The sequence below is a fragment of the Canis lupus genome, chromosome 27 (assembly GCF_011100685.1).
Source record: "Canis lupus familiaris isolate Mischka breed German Shepherd chromosome 27, alternate assembly UU_Cfam_GSD_1.0, whole genome shotgun sequence".
In the NCBI taxonomy this organism is placed as follows: Eukaryota; Metazoa; Chordata; class Mammalia; order Carnivora; family Canidae; genus Canis; species Canis lupus.
Genome location: NC_049248.1, coordinates 43,281,772 through 43,295,253, shown reverse-complemented (window position 1 = coordinate 43,295,253; position 13,482 = coordinate 43,281,772).

The window sequence follows — 13,482 nt, the reverse complement described above, 5'->3', positions numbered from 1 at the left end:
TTTTGGAGCGGTTTGTTACACAGCATTAATGGAGCAGTGGCTGACTACTACAATCATACATGTTCTATGCTTTATGACACTTTCTCTAACTTCTTCCCAAGTCAAAATCAATCATTTAATATTTTCTTTAAGATTTTATTTATTTATTCATGAGAGACACACAGAGAGAGGCAGAGAGAGAGAGGTAGGCTGCATGCGGGGAGTCCGATGTGAGTCTCGATCCCAGGTCTTCAGGATCACACCCTGGGCCAAAGGCAGGTGCCAAACTGCCAAGCCACCCAGGCATCCCACAATCATTTAGTATTATTGTTGTTAGAGGAATAATCACAGTGTATTGCAGATATACCTTATAAAAGCGGTCGATCCTCCCAGCTATAATGTGCATTGCCAGAGGCTAAGATGATGCATTCCTGACACTCCACAGGGCCTGGATGAAGCTGAATGCGATGGACAATCCCTTGCATAAGTTGCCCGCTGCCTAGTAGTTTAGCTTCATTTCCTCTCACTCTGCCCTGAACAAATGTCACCTCCTGGAAGCACTGGAAAACTTTTAGTTCTCCCAAATGTCTGTTGCCGTAGCTTCTAAACTGTATGCCAACGCACCCCAGGACAGTTAACTCACAGGGACTTTGGAAGATATTTTAACTTTTTGAGGAAAATGTACCAATAATTAACAACCATCATACATTGCACAAACTAGTAAAATCAGTGTGGAACAGGAAACTATGGTGCTGGTGTCCAATCAGATTCCAACATCTGAGGAACTGTGTGTACCCAACAGATAAACACATCCCAGTGTCCCACAATGACATCATTAGTATGTCATTGTGATTATTTAAGGGTAAAATAAAAATATTATTTTCTTTCAGTTTATATGCATTATTTTTTTAAGCAGCTACTTAGTTGTCAAGACATAAATATTTATCAAATTGCTTGGACCTAATTAGGCAATAATGGAACCATTAGGCAGTACTTTTGGCCTATGCCATGAAAATGTCATGAAGACATTGAGGATGCCAGGAAAGGAGAAAGTTTAGAAATGTCTGCCCCATGCCATGTTGCTCTTCCACACCTTTACTCATACCATTTTTGTATTTGAAATGCCCAGGGCTCATCTGGCAAATTCTCATTTGTCCTTCAAAACACTAGCTTGGGTTCAGCCTCTTCCAAGAAGTCTTCTTTGGTTGTCATTGACAGAAGTGGTGGCGGATGAGTCTGGCCCAGCACCAATATCATTGTGAAGTTCTTCTCTAGTTGTCAGCACTCTATGTATAGTAATGCTCACCAGATAATAAAAACTTTGTTCCTTTGTGGAAAATGTCCCCAAGAACAAACTCCAGAGTCATCCCACATCTGGCCCATCAGCAAATCCAGAGCCTACCCTTTCTCATCACAGCTACCTTGGGTCCAAGTCACCACTCTCTGTTTCCTGACCTGTTTCAACAGACTCTTAGCTGACTTCCTTGCTTCTACTCTGCCCCCACCCTCAGTCTTTCCTCAACACAGCATCCAAAAAGGATTGATTGATTGATTGATTGATTGGTTGATTTAGAGAGAGAGTGCACATGGGGATGGGAAGGGGCAGAGGGAGAGACTCTTAAGTAGGCTCCATGCCCAGCACAGAGCCCCACTCAGGGCTCCATCTCATGACCCTGAGATCAGGACCTGAGTCGAAATCAAGATGCTGAACCAACTGAGCCACCCAGGTGCCCCAGAAAGATCTTTTTAAGTAAGTGTTAGATGGAGTTATTCCACCCAAAACTCTTGAATAACAATAAAAGCCAGAATCTGTGAATTACAAGACCCCCCCTTATTGGTCCCTGTTAACTACTGACCTCATTACCCTCGCTCCTCACTCAAACTGCATGCACTGGCCTCGCCCATCACTTGAACACACCAGGCCCACCAAACACATAAATTGCACTTCTTGATCCTTCTGCCTGGAATCCTCTTCCTCCAGAGAGCCACAGGGCGTCCCCTTATTCCTTTTGGATATGAACTCAACGTTTCCTCCTCAAGGACACCTTCCCCAGCCATCCTCTCCAAAATTTCAGCCCCACCCCCAACACTTCCTATTCCCCTTCCCTGTTTTATTTTTCTCCTTAAAACATACTGTTATTGGGATGCCTGGGTGGCTCAGTAGTTGAACGTCTGCTTTCAGCTCAGGGTGTGATCCTGGGGTCCTGGGATCGAGTCCCACATCAGGATGCCCCACAGGGAGCCTGCTTCTCCCTCTGCCTGTGTCTCTGCCTCTCTCTCTGTGTCTCTCATGAATACATAAATAAAATTTCTTTAAAAAAAAAGAAGAAGAAGCTGGGCAAAAAACGGGTATGTCACATAAAAGGAAATCTAAATGGTCAATAAACACATAAAAAGGTGTTCAACCTTATAATAATCAAAAGTCCAAATTAAAAACACATTTAATTGTTTCATTTCAGGTACAATGAAATGGCTATGAAATTGACAAAAAAAGGAAAGAGAGAAAGAAAGAAAGAAAGAAAGAAAGAAAGAAAGAAAGAAAGAAAGAAGAAAGAAAGAAAGAAAGAAAGAAAGAAAGAAAGAAAGAAAGAAAAAAGAAAGAAAGAAGGAAACATTTCTTTCCTTCTTTTTCTTCTTCAGAAAGAAAAAGAAATGAAATGTTAAGCCTGACAGCACCAACTATTGGCACAGCTAGGGAAGGAGGGGGACTTTTATCCACCACCGGTGGGCACAGAAAGTGGTATAGACACTTTGCAAAGCAGTACGGCATTATCCAGCCAGGTTGAAGATCACCATATCCTGTGTCCTAGCAAGTTTACTTCCAGGTGCATACCTTGGAGAAACACGTGCTCACTGGCCACAGGATACATCGAAGAGAATGTTCACAAAGGCAATCTTTGCAATAGTCAAACGTCATTTCTCTAGAAATGACAGTGAGGACTGCTCTACAGCAATGAGAGTGAACTAAGTAGAGCAATAGGAGACAATGTGGGTGACTTGCACAAACGTCATGTCAGACACAGAAGCAAGACACAGAGTAGACGGGGCTGATCACTCCCATCATATAAAGTTCAAAAACAGATCAACTGCATTCCATCACTAAGGAACCAGGCATAGGTGGTAAAACTATAAAGAAACACAAGAAACAGATTATCACCAAGGTTAGGTTAGTGGCTTTGTCTGTGGGGGAAGGAAGGAAACTGTCATTGCAAAGGGCCAACTGGAAGGCAATGTTCTGTTTCTTGACTTGAGTGGCACTTTTCAGGCCTTGATTTCCTAATTTTCCTTTAAAAACTCTCTGTTTAAGGGACACCTAGGTGGCTCAGAGGTTGAGCGTCTGCCTTCAGCTTGGGTTGTGATCCCAGAGTCCTGGGATCGAGTCCTGCGTCGGGCTCCCTGCAGGGAGCCTGCTTCTCCCTCTGCCTGTGTCTCTGCCTCTTTCTCTCTATGTCTCTCATGAATAAATAAATAAAATCTTAAAAAAAAAAAACAAAACTCTCTGTTTTATGCCCTCTACTCTATGTATGATGCATCTCACTATAAAATAAAATTACAAAAAATAGAAAAAGAAGAAGAAAGATGGCAGCTGTTCACACTAGAGACAGAAGCTGAAAGGTCTAAGAAAATGTAGTTCTGGCAATAAAATGGAAATATTGGATTACTAAAAAAATGAGATGTCACAAGTGCCCTTGGCATAGCTCTGTGATATGGATGATCCTATCATAGGTATTAAGTAAAAAGAAGAAAAATTGATTTCTGAAACTGTTTCCACTAAGTGTTTCAGCCAAAAATACGCTTATCACATAAGATAAATGAATAAGAATCTGAAAGTCATTCAAAACTTTCAGTTGTATTGTGAGAAGAAAACCGTATACGAGCGTGGTGTGTTAATGAAGGTGCTAGAACCTGCAATTACAGATAAACACTGTCATCTCATTGGCTAAACACAGTAGACTTTCTTTCATCTCTCAAGTGCAGCTCAATGGGCAACAGCCAGGAAGAGGAATAAAGTAGGTTCACTCCACGTAGTCATTCAAGAACTTCCTAGATGTCAACACGCAGCCCACGGACCCCACGGGAAGTTTTCACGGCTAGGCTTAGAAGTGGTCACATCGCTTTGGTCCCCATTCCGCTGGCCAGAATTTAATCATATGGTCCCACATGCGAGGATGGTTGGGAAGTAGTCCTTTGCCAGAGGCCACTTCCCGGCAACAAGTCCACATTCTGGAAAGGGATAGTGAGATTTTATTAAGCAGCTAGCTCTCGCTGCCATGGGGGCATTCGTGATTTTAGGGATTTGTGAAGATTTCAGAATATATATATTTTTGAAGATCAAGATTCCATTGTACATCAGTTGTAGCATCATGATAGTACATTGTCTATACTATGACCTTAATGATGACGAAGGCTGAGTCTTTTATTTTTTTAAAGATTGTTTTATATATTTAAAGAGCGGGGAGGGGCAGAGAGAGAGGACGAGGGTCTCAAGCAGACTCCCCATGGAGCACTGAGCCCCACACAGGGTTCTGTCTCACGACCCTGAGATCATGACCTGAGCAGAAACCAGGAGTCACTATGCTTAACCGACTGCACCCCACAGGCGCCCCAAGACTGAGTCTTTTATTTTAACAGGTAAAAATATGCATTGTTAACCCCTCCTCATATTTTCTGCAAAAGGTGGCATAGTGTACAAAGTGTTCCATACCTTGCTTTTATTCACTTAACAGTATATCTTGGAAATCTAATCATGTCCTTACAAAAACAGCCTTCTTGTTCTTTGTTATAGCTGCATAATATTCTGCTATCTGGATATTTTGTCATTTCTTTTTTTTTTTCCAGATTTTATTTTTATTTATTCATGAGAGACACAGAGAGAGAGGCAGAGACACAGGCAGAGGGAGAAGCAGGCTCCCTGCAGGGAGCCCGACGTGAGACTCGATCCCGGGACCTGGGGATCACGCCTTGAGCCGAAGGTAATAGCTCAACCATTGAGCCACGCAGGCGTCCCTTGTCATTTTTTTAACCAAGGACTGGTCCTATATCCCCAATGCCTAGAATAGCACCTGATACATCAGGAGGGCACTGTGGATATTTGGTGAATGAATACTTTTGCCTTCAAGAAGATGGCACTACGACAAAGCATAGAAACCTAGCCATGGAAAAGGCCAAGAACATTATATGTAACATTATACGTGACTATGTTAACGTGAAACAAACAGAGGTAATTTATTTTAAAAGGCAATTATTCAGGCAGTTAAGTGGGACATGATGTCTAAGAGCCCAAGTTCTGGTGTCAGATCACATGAGTTGCAATCCCAGCTCTACCATTTTACTAATTGTATGACTTTGGGCAAGTTATTTACAGAGGCACAGCCAGAGTTGAGCCCTGATTTGTCATGTGTGCCAGTTGCTGTGTTACCAATGCTCCCATCATGACCAGTTTTGAGCTGTCAGTGTGATCTTTAAATTGGGCTAACTACATGGGATAATGAATGCAAAGCACTCTGCACAACTCCTGGCACATACCATGTGCTCAGTACAGGTTAGACAACATTATCAGATGAAGCCTCATGGAGGTGTGCTGTGATGAGGATGCAGGGAGGTGGTGCAGATGGTACAAAGATCCCAGCGGGAAGAACTGCTGGGAACAGAGAACAGAGGTGTGGGGATGGGACTTATAAGGACTATGTGGGAGATGTCAACACATTTGTAGTTGGGGTACAGCCAATCTCTCAAGGAGTAATGAAAAGCCAAGATTGGTGAGAGATAGGCTTTGATAGCAAATTGGAGTTTGTGCTTAATACCAATGTGAGTCTGAAGGCGGACATAACAGTACCTCTGTTTCACGAAGATAATTTTAACGAGCAGATGCATCAGACAAGAGAAAGACCAAAGGAAGAGAAGAGCTGATCCCGTGATCCTGGTTGGTGTTGATTTTGGCACTTCACAAACTTGATCTCGTGCCATCCTCAACAACTCAACTCTGTGAAGTAGGTATTATTAGCTCTGCAGAGAAATAACCAGGCTTGAAGGGGCTAAGCATATTGTCCATGGCTGGAGAACAAGGAACTGGTAAAGTTAAATATAAACCTGAAGTTGTCTGACTCCAAAGCAGAGGTGTGCGGAAGCTGACGCATAGAGGCTTGCTAAGTTAACATTTCAGGAAATTTGTGAGCATTTGTCATGGCCATTATCAAAAATTAAATGATGCAAACTTATAATTAAACAAATTAAAACAAGGTAGTAAATACTCAAAATTCAGCACTTCCTAATTATTATTGCTACGTCTTACAAGTGTCTATACTTTTAAAGTTGTTTCCAACTCTCACATCTGTAGCGTGGAAATTCCACATAACTACTGTGTTGCTGTGCATCTCTTCCCATTTCCACATTCAGCAAGATCACACTGACAGCTCAAAACTGGTCATGATGGGAGCATTGGTAACACAGCAACTGGCACACATGACAAATCAGGGCTCAATTTATCATTTTGTTGGTTGTCTAGACTTAAGGTGGTGGGAAACGTTAATAGTGTAGACTAAAAAGCATGCTGTATTTAGGAGCACCTGGGTGGCTTGGTTGTCTGGGCATCTGGCTCTTGATTTTAGCTCAAGTCATGATTTCGGGGTTGTGGGATCAAGTCCTGCATCGGGCTCCATGCTCGGCTGGGAGTCTGTTTTAGATTTTCTCTCTCCTTCTCCCTCTGCCCCTTCCCCTGCTCTCTCTCTCTCCCCCTCCCCTCTCTCTCAAATAAATAAATAAGTAAAATCTTTTGTGAAAAGTGTTTTCACAACACAAACACATCGAGGAAAGATTCTTTTAGAATTAGAAGACTGTTACTTGATTCAGCAAAGAAGTCACTTGTGTCTTTGACAGATGAGTGAAGGTCCAACATATGTCTTTGATGTTTCACTTTGCTCTTATGCATCAATGTAAACAAAAATACCAACCAACATTCATGTCTTTGTCAATTACAACCACAAGTTGGCTATGGATGCAGAGTTAGGGGAAGATCCACAAGAGCATTCTGTGGGAACCAACTGGCTAATTGGCTAGACGGTAATTTATAACAGAGTGGAGGTATTTAATATTATTTGTAAACCATGGGCGACAATCCTTTATATCAGTAAAATTTATGATAAACATATATATGCACATTTTTTCCCAGAGGGTCCGTTGGCTAAACCTTTACTAGCACCCCATTGCTCTAATTTATCGTACCACCTTGCCTCCCAAAGGGAGAGGAAGACCAGCCATGCTTCTCCACATCAAGTTAATAAAGATCAGCCTCCATCAAGCATAGTATATTTATTTTAGGCAGACTATGTTATTTGCTTTTGACCTCTTCCCTGATTTTCTTCTGGATCCTTGAAATACATCACTGCTTATTTTCAGCCCAAATTATGCAAGTATGTAAGACTTCCTCTAACTCTGTAAATAGTAATTTTCTGACTTTGCCTTTCCCTTCAACACACTGATTCATCAATTCTAAGATGCACATTTTTTCACATTTAACATCTCTGAAATTGAGAAGCCTCTCACAGGCACTGTTGGCCAGGCAGCAGCTGCGTCGTTGCCTTCACGTATGTGAACTTGGCTGTGGCTATTCTATTGGCATCACTGTGGATGAATTTAATTGATGTTGAAAATGTCTTTTCAAAGATTGCTCATTGAAACAAAAGGTAATTACAGTCCCAGGAAGGCAGAGTAACAAAGCAGTGGGGGCAGATTGGTAGTAATAAAGCAAAAAAATTCACTCTGAAGGAATGGCCAAAATTCTCAATTCTCTTGTAAAGGCCAACCAAGAGTTTTATGGGACCTAAGAAAGGAAGAGACCCACAACTAGGTGAAGTTGTGGTTCATTTTGTACCTGAAACATGTGCAGAGGCAATGTCTATCATAGGGCCATAAGCCGTGCAAAGAAGGTAATTGAAGGAAAGAAAATTGTCAAATCCCTTGGAGTAAACAAAATAAATCTCAAAGCAATGAGAAACTGTTATGATTATTTTACACATCACCCAGGACTGTTGTTAAGGCATGGTCTCAGTTTAATTAGCAGCACTTTCCCCCATAAGTGGTTTATTAAAATGATGGAACATTTTAATAGTCAGTGGTATTTGAGATTTGCTGAAATCTGACTCCTAGCTTCATTTTCCTCTTCTATCATTTTAAAGAAGATTTAAAAAAAATATTTTATTTATTTATTCATGAGAGACACAGAGAGAGAGGCAGAAACATAGGCAGAGGGAGAAGCAGGCTCCCCGCGGGGAGCCCGATGAGGGACTCGATCCCAGGACCCCGGGATCATGACTTGAGCCAAAGGCAGACACTCAACCACTGAGCCACCCAGGCGTTCCTAAAAGATTTTATTTTTAAGTAATCTCTACACACAATGTGGGGCTCGAACTCACAACCCCGAGATCAAGCGCTGCACGCTCTACTTACTGAGCCAGCCAGGTGCCCCTCTTCTATCCATCATTTTATATAAAATATCATACATTGCTTTGCATATCAAGCATCTTGTATGCTTTGGTGCCTTGCTACAGAAAATGCAACAGCTGCTCTGAGACCAAAGCTGGCCACCTTTTGGCCATTGCTCCATGAGATTTGTCCTAGCTCCAACAGGCCTCTCTTCAGGCTTCCTTCTGGTCTTGACTTCCTTACTTCTATGTAACATAATGACCAACTTCTTGTCTAAAATAACTTCAGATTGATGTATGATACAGATTTAAAAATTGGAAACACCAGAAACCTACAGGGCAATGTGTTATTGGTGGACACTGCCCAGAGTAAGAAATAGAACATTAGTAGCACCCCAGAAACCCTTCTCAGACCCCCCACCGCCAGTTACTATCCACTGCCCTTCCTCAGAGGTAACCTGACAGCATAGATGAGTGTTTCCTATTTTTAAAGTTTATATAAACAGAATTGAGATAGCTTGTATTATTTTACTTTTGGCTTCTTTCACTCAACAACATCTTTGTGAGATTTATCAGTTATTGTGACAGTTTAGCCCACTTGTCTTAGCAGCTGAGGGCTATTTTATTGCTCGAATATGCCATGATTCCTTCATCCTACTGCTGATAGATGTTTGGACTCTTCGTTTTAGGGCTGTTCTGGTTTTGTGGGTTTTTTTTTTTTAACTTTTAAAGAAATGGAAATATATTGAACACATACCATTGGGCAAATTTAAGGGATGCAACATGTTAATTTGATACATTCCTATATTATAGTATGATTGCCGTTGTAGGGATAATGAGTGTCTCCATCACTTATATAATGATCTCTTTTATTTTTTTAGAGGTTGGAATCATTAAGTTCTAGTCTCTCCGGAAGTTTGATGATTTTGATACAATGGTATTGTCTACTGGGCTATTTTGACTAGTGCTGTTATAAACATGCTCAAATCTGTCCTTTCAGGTACATAGGAATGCGTTTCTGTTCAGCCTGTATCTAGAACAGACTTAGTGGATCAGAGGGTATTCGTAGGTTCAATTTCAATAGGAACTGCCAGACGCCTTTGAATTGTGACAAAGTTAGCCCCGTAGATCAAAAGTAAAAGGATGGTTTTTAAAACATTTGAAACTTTGTCCTTACTTCATACAATATACAAAACCCAATTCCAGGTGAATTTCAAATCTGAATGTGAATAAAAGAATGCTGAAGCTTCTACAAGATAATTTAGGAAAATATGCAGAAAGTAGTAGAGAAAACACTTCACTTTTTAAAGACCTTCTCATCATTAATGCAACAAACACATTTTGCTTGATTCTCACGTTGAGGAGACTGCAAGGAAAGAAAGGGAGAGTCCATGCTTTTCAAAAATACCAGGTAACCCGACTTTCAACAAACTTTGGGGGATTATTTTGGTTGTTCTCTGTTCTTCTTCCATCATGTATAAACTACTGAAAACATTTCCCGGGCCTTACACTTTTTCCAGTCTCTACATTCTTTGAATTGGACTCCCTTCCCCGTTATCTGCCAGCACCAGCAGATATCAGATGTTCCAAGGGAGACCCCAGAGGGCACTTCCATCTCCACAGCTGCCCCTTCAGGGGAAGAGGTTTATTCCTTGTTCTTGTCATGGTTGGATGGCAGTCCCGGGCTGGAATGGTGGTTCATAGGAGGACATCCAGGACCCAGCTGGTTGCTTCTATCTTGGCCATCTGTACAGCGCCTCCTGGACCTGGTTCCAAGGTGGTGCACCATTTCATCTACTTTGTGAGCAGCAGGATGGAGGAAGGGGACAGGAAAGGCCTGCCCCCTATCCTTAGGGGTACAACCCGGGAATTCCTCAGATGATTTTTTCTCATAATAACCAATAGATCAGAGCCTTGTCACATTGCTGCATGAAACTGCAAGGGAGAATAAAAAGCTATCTTTAAAAAAAAAAAAAGCTATCTTATTTCTGGAAGACCATGAGTCCTGGCAAAGAAGAAGGGGAGAACAGATGTTGGGGTGCAGTTGGTACTTCCTGCCTACCCCTATCCTTCAAGGCTTAGTTGAAATTCCACCACCTTTACAAGGTCCCCCTGATGCCAAGCAGCCAGGAGGACTGAGGCCCACCCTGCTCTGCCTCTTAGGGAGTATGGCCCTCTGGATCCTTGGCATCTCTTGTCTTCTCTTGTCGCTCTCTCCACATGTCCTATTCCCCTACTAGAAGGGAAGCTCCAGGAGGGCAGGATGCATGGCAGATTCAGTTTGTATTTTTCAGACTAGGAATCAATTCCTGGGTTGAAAACCGGTTAAGCATTTATCCTGCCTTCCTACAGGAAATTATAAGTATATCCAAATAGTGGATGAGAAGTCTCTCTATAGAAATATAACAGCTCATAAAGAAGGAATGGTAAAATTAAAATGTAGCCACCTTGCATTTCCTAAAGGACTAATAATGGTTGAACATGACTGCTGACAACCCAAAAGGACAGACAAGCAGACATTTTGTGCCTGTCTGAAAGAGTCCTGCAAAAATTAATAAATAAAGTCTGAATTTAAAAGAAATATAAGGGATGGAAGTATATTTTAAATAATACCACAGGCGGTGCCTTAGTGGCTCAATTGGTTAAGTGGCTGCCTTTGGCTCAGGTCATGATCCCAGGGTTCTGGGATTGAGCCCCACATCAGGCTCCCTGCTCAGCAGGGAGTCTGCTTCTTCCTCTGCCCCTGCTCGTGCTCTCTCTCTCTTTAAAAAATAAATAAAATCTAAAAAAAATAAATAATACCCTAGGCAGGCAATCAGCAAAATCTTGAAAGTAGGGAATGACAGGACGAATGACCTGGTTTCTTCAACATATAAGTTGAAAGGAAAAGAGAGAAGAGTGGAGGGGTGAGGAGATGAAGGGGAGAAGCTCTGGATTAAAAGAACCTTGAGAGACCTATCAATTAGTTACAATATATGGATATTATTTGGTTCCTGATTTGAATAAATTGTAAAAACAGAGAAACATGCAAGCCTTGACTGAGTGAATATTTGCTATTAAGCAATTATTTTTAATTTTTAAGGTGTGATAAGAGTAATGTAGTTATGTTTTTATGTTTTTATAGTTAGGAGTCCTCATCTTTTGGAAGTTTGTGTTGAAATATTTTCAAAGGAAATGATATAAAGTCATCCGGAGGGGAGCATATGATGTATGAATGAAAACAAAACTGTAAATGAGTTGATAGTTGTAGTTGGGTGATAGGTCCATGGAGTTTCATTATATATTTTCTCTATTTTGTATATGCTTGCAATGTTCTGTTATATATTTTTAATACAAAAAATTGCCTTCTCCATGGTGCCTAGATCAGTACTTTGCACATAGTAGTATTCCAAAGATATCAGTTGAATGGAGGAATTGTCAGACAGCAGCAACCTTATCAGAAAGGGCCACCTGGGCTCCAACACATTTTCAGGACTGACAGTCACTCAACATCTTTCATGCTCAATCCACACTCCCTTCTGAGAATTCCCTCAACCATCAACCCCCCCACACCCCACCCCACCCCCGTCAAAGGACCGGAAGAGATAACTGATGAGAATTGGATGCACCTGCGGTAGCAACCAATTCATGGATGCATGGGCCAATCAGATTCTCTCTCAGTGACTTGAAATAAGACCCTAAGGGATCCCTGGGTGGCGCAGCGGTTTAGCGCCTGCCTTTGGCCCAGGGCGCGATCCTGGAGACCCAGGATCGAATCCCACATCAGGCTCCCGGTGCATGGAGCCTGCTTCTCCCTCTGCCTGTGTCTCTGCCTCTCTCTCTCTCTGTGTGACTATCATAAATAAATGAAAAAAAAAATTAAAAAAAAAAAAAAAGAAATAAGACCCTAAGACTTGGTCAGATGAGAAAGGGTCCTACAAATGAAAGCTCTGGTAGGATGGGAGCAAGAGTGTGTACCATACCCTTTTATATGAAAAGAAGTTCAGCTTTGCTCATTATAATAGAAATATAAATTGAAAATACATTGAGATACCATTCCTCATCCATCAAATTAGCAAAAATTCAAAAGCTTAACAACATACCTGGTTGGCAAGGTGGTGGGGATACAGGCACTCTCATACATTGCTGGTAAAAATGCAAAGTACAGTGCTATGGAGAAGAGATTGGCAATATTTAACATGTTTGTTTTGACCCAGCAATCCCACTTCTAGAAATTCAAAATTAAAAGACACCTCCAGGGCTCCTGGGTGGCTCAGTTAAGCATCTGCCTTCTTGATCCAGCTCTTGACCTCTGCTCAGGTCGTGATCTTGGGGTCATGAGGTTGATCCCTGAGCCAGGCTCTGCCCTGGGTGTGGAGCCTGCTTAAGATTCTCTCTCTGCCTCCCTCCCATACCAGGGAAAAAAAAAAGATACCTCCAACAACACAGAACTACGGCATGGGGTATTTATCATAGCATTACATGTACCCACAAAATACTGGAAACCACTTACACACCTCAAAGTAGGAGATTCTGAATAAACTATAGTACAATCACACAGTGAAGTTCTATGCAGCTGGAAAAGAATGAAAACAATCTCTATGAACTGAGTTGGAGTGATTTCCTGGACATGTTGTTAAGTGAAAAAAAGCAAAGTGCAAGAAAAGCATATACAGTATGCTACATTTTATGTAGGAAAGAAGAGAAATAAGAAAACAAACACGCATCTGCTGATTTTTACAAAAAGACACAGGCAAGGGCGCCTGCGCAGATCAGTTAGTTTAGCGTCTGCCTTCAGCTCAGGTCATGATCTCAGAGTCCTGGGATGGAGCCCCGCGTTGGGCTCCTCGCTCAGCGGGAGTCTGCTTCTCCCTCCTACCCCAACCCCCACTCACACTCTCTCTCTCAAATAAATAAATAAAATCTTTAAAAAAAAAAAGTCACAGGCAGAATAAACCAGAAACGAATGAGATGAGTTATCTATGAGGACAGGAGAACAGGTAAGACAGAGGCAGTGGTGGGCTGGTAAACCAGTTGTCTGCAAACAAACAAACAAACAAACAAACAAATAAGCAAGCCCTGGTTTGTAAATATGCCAGTTTCC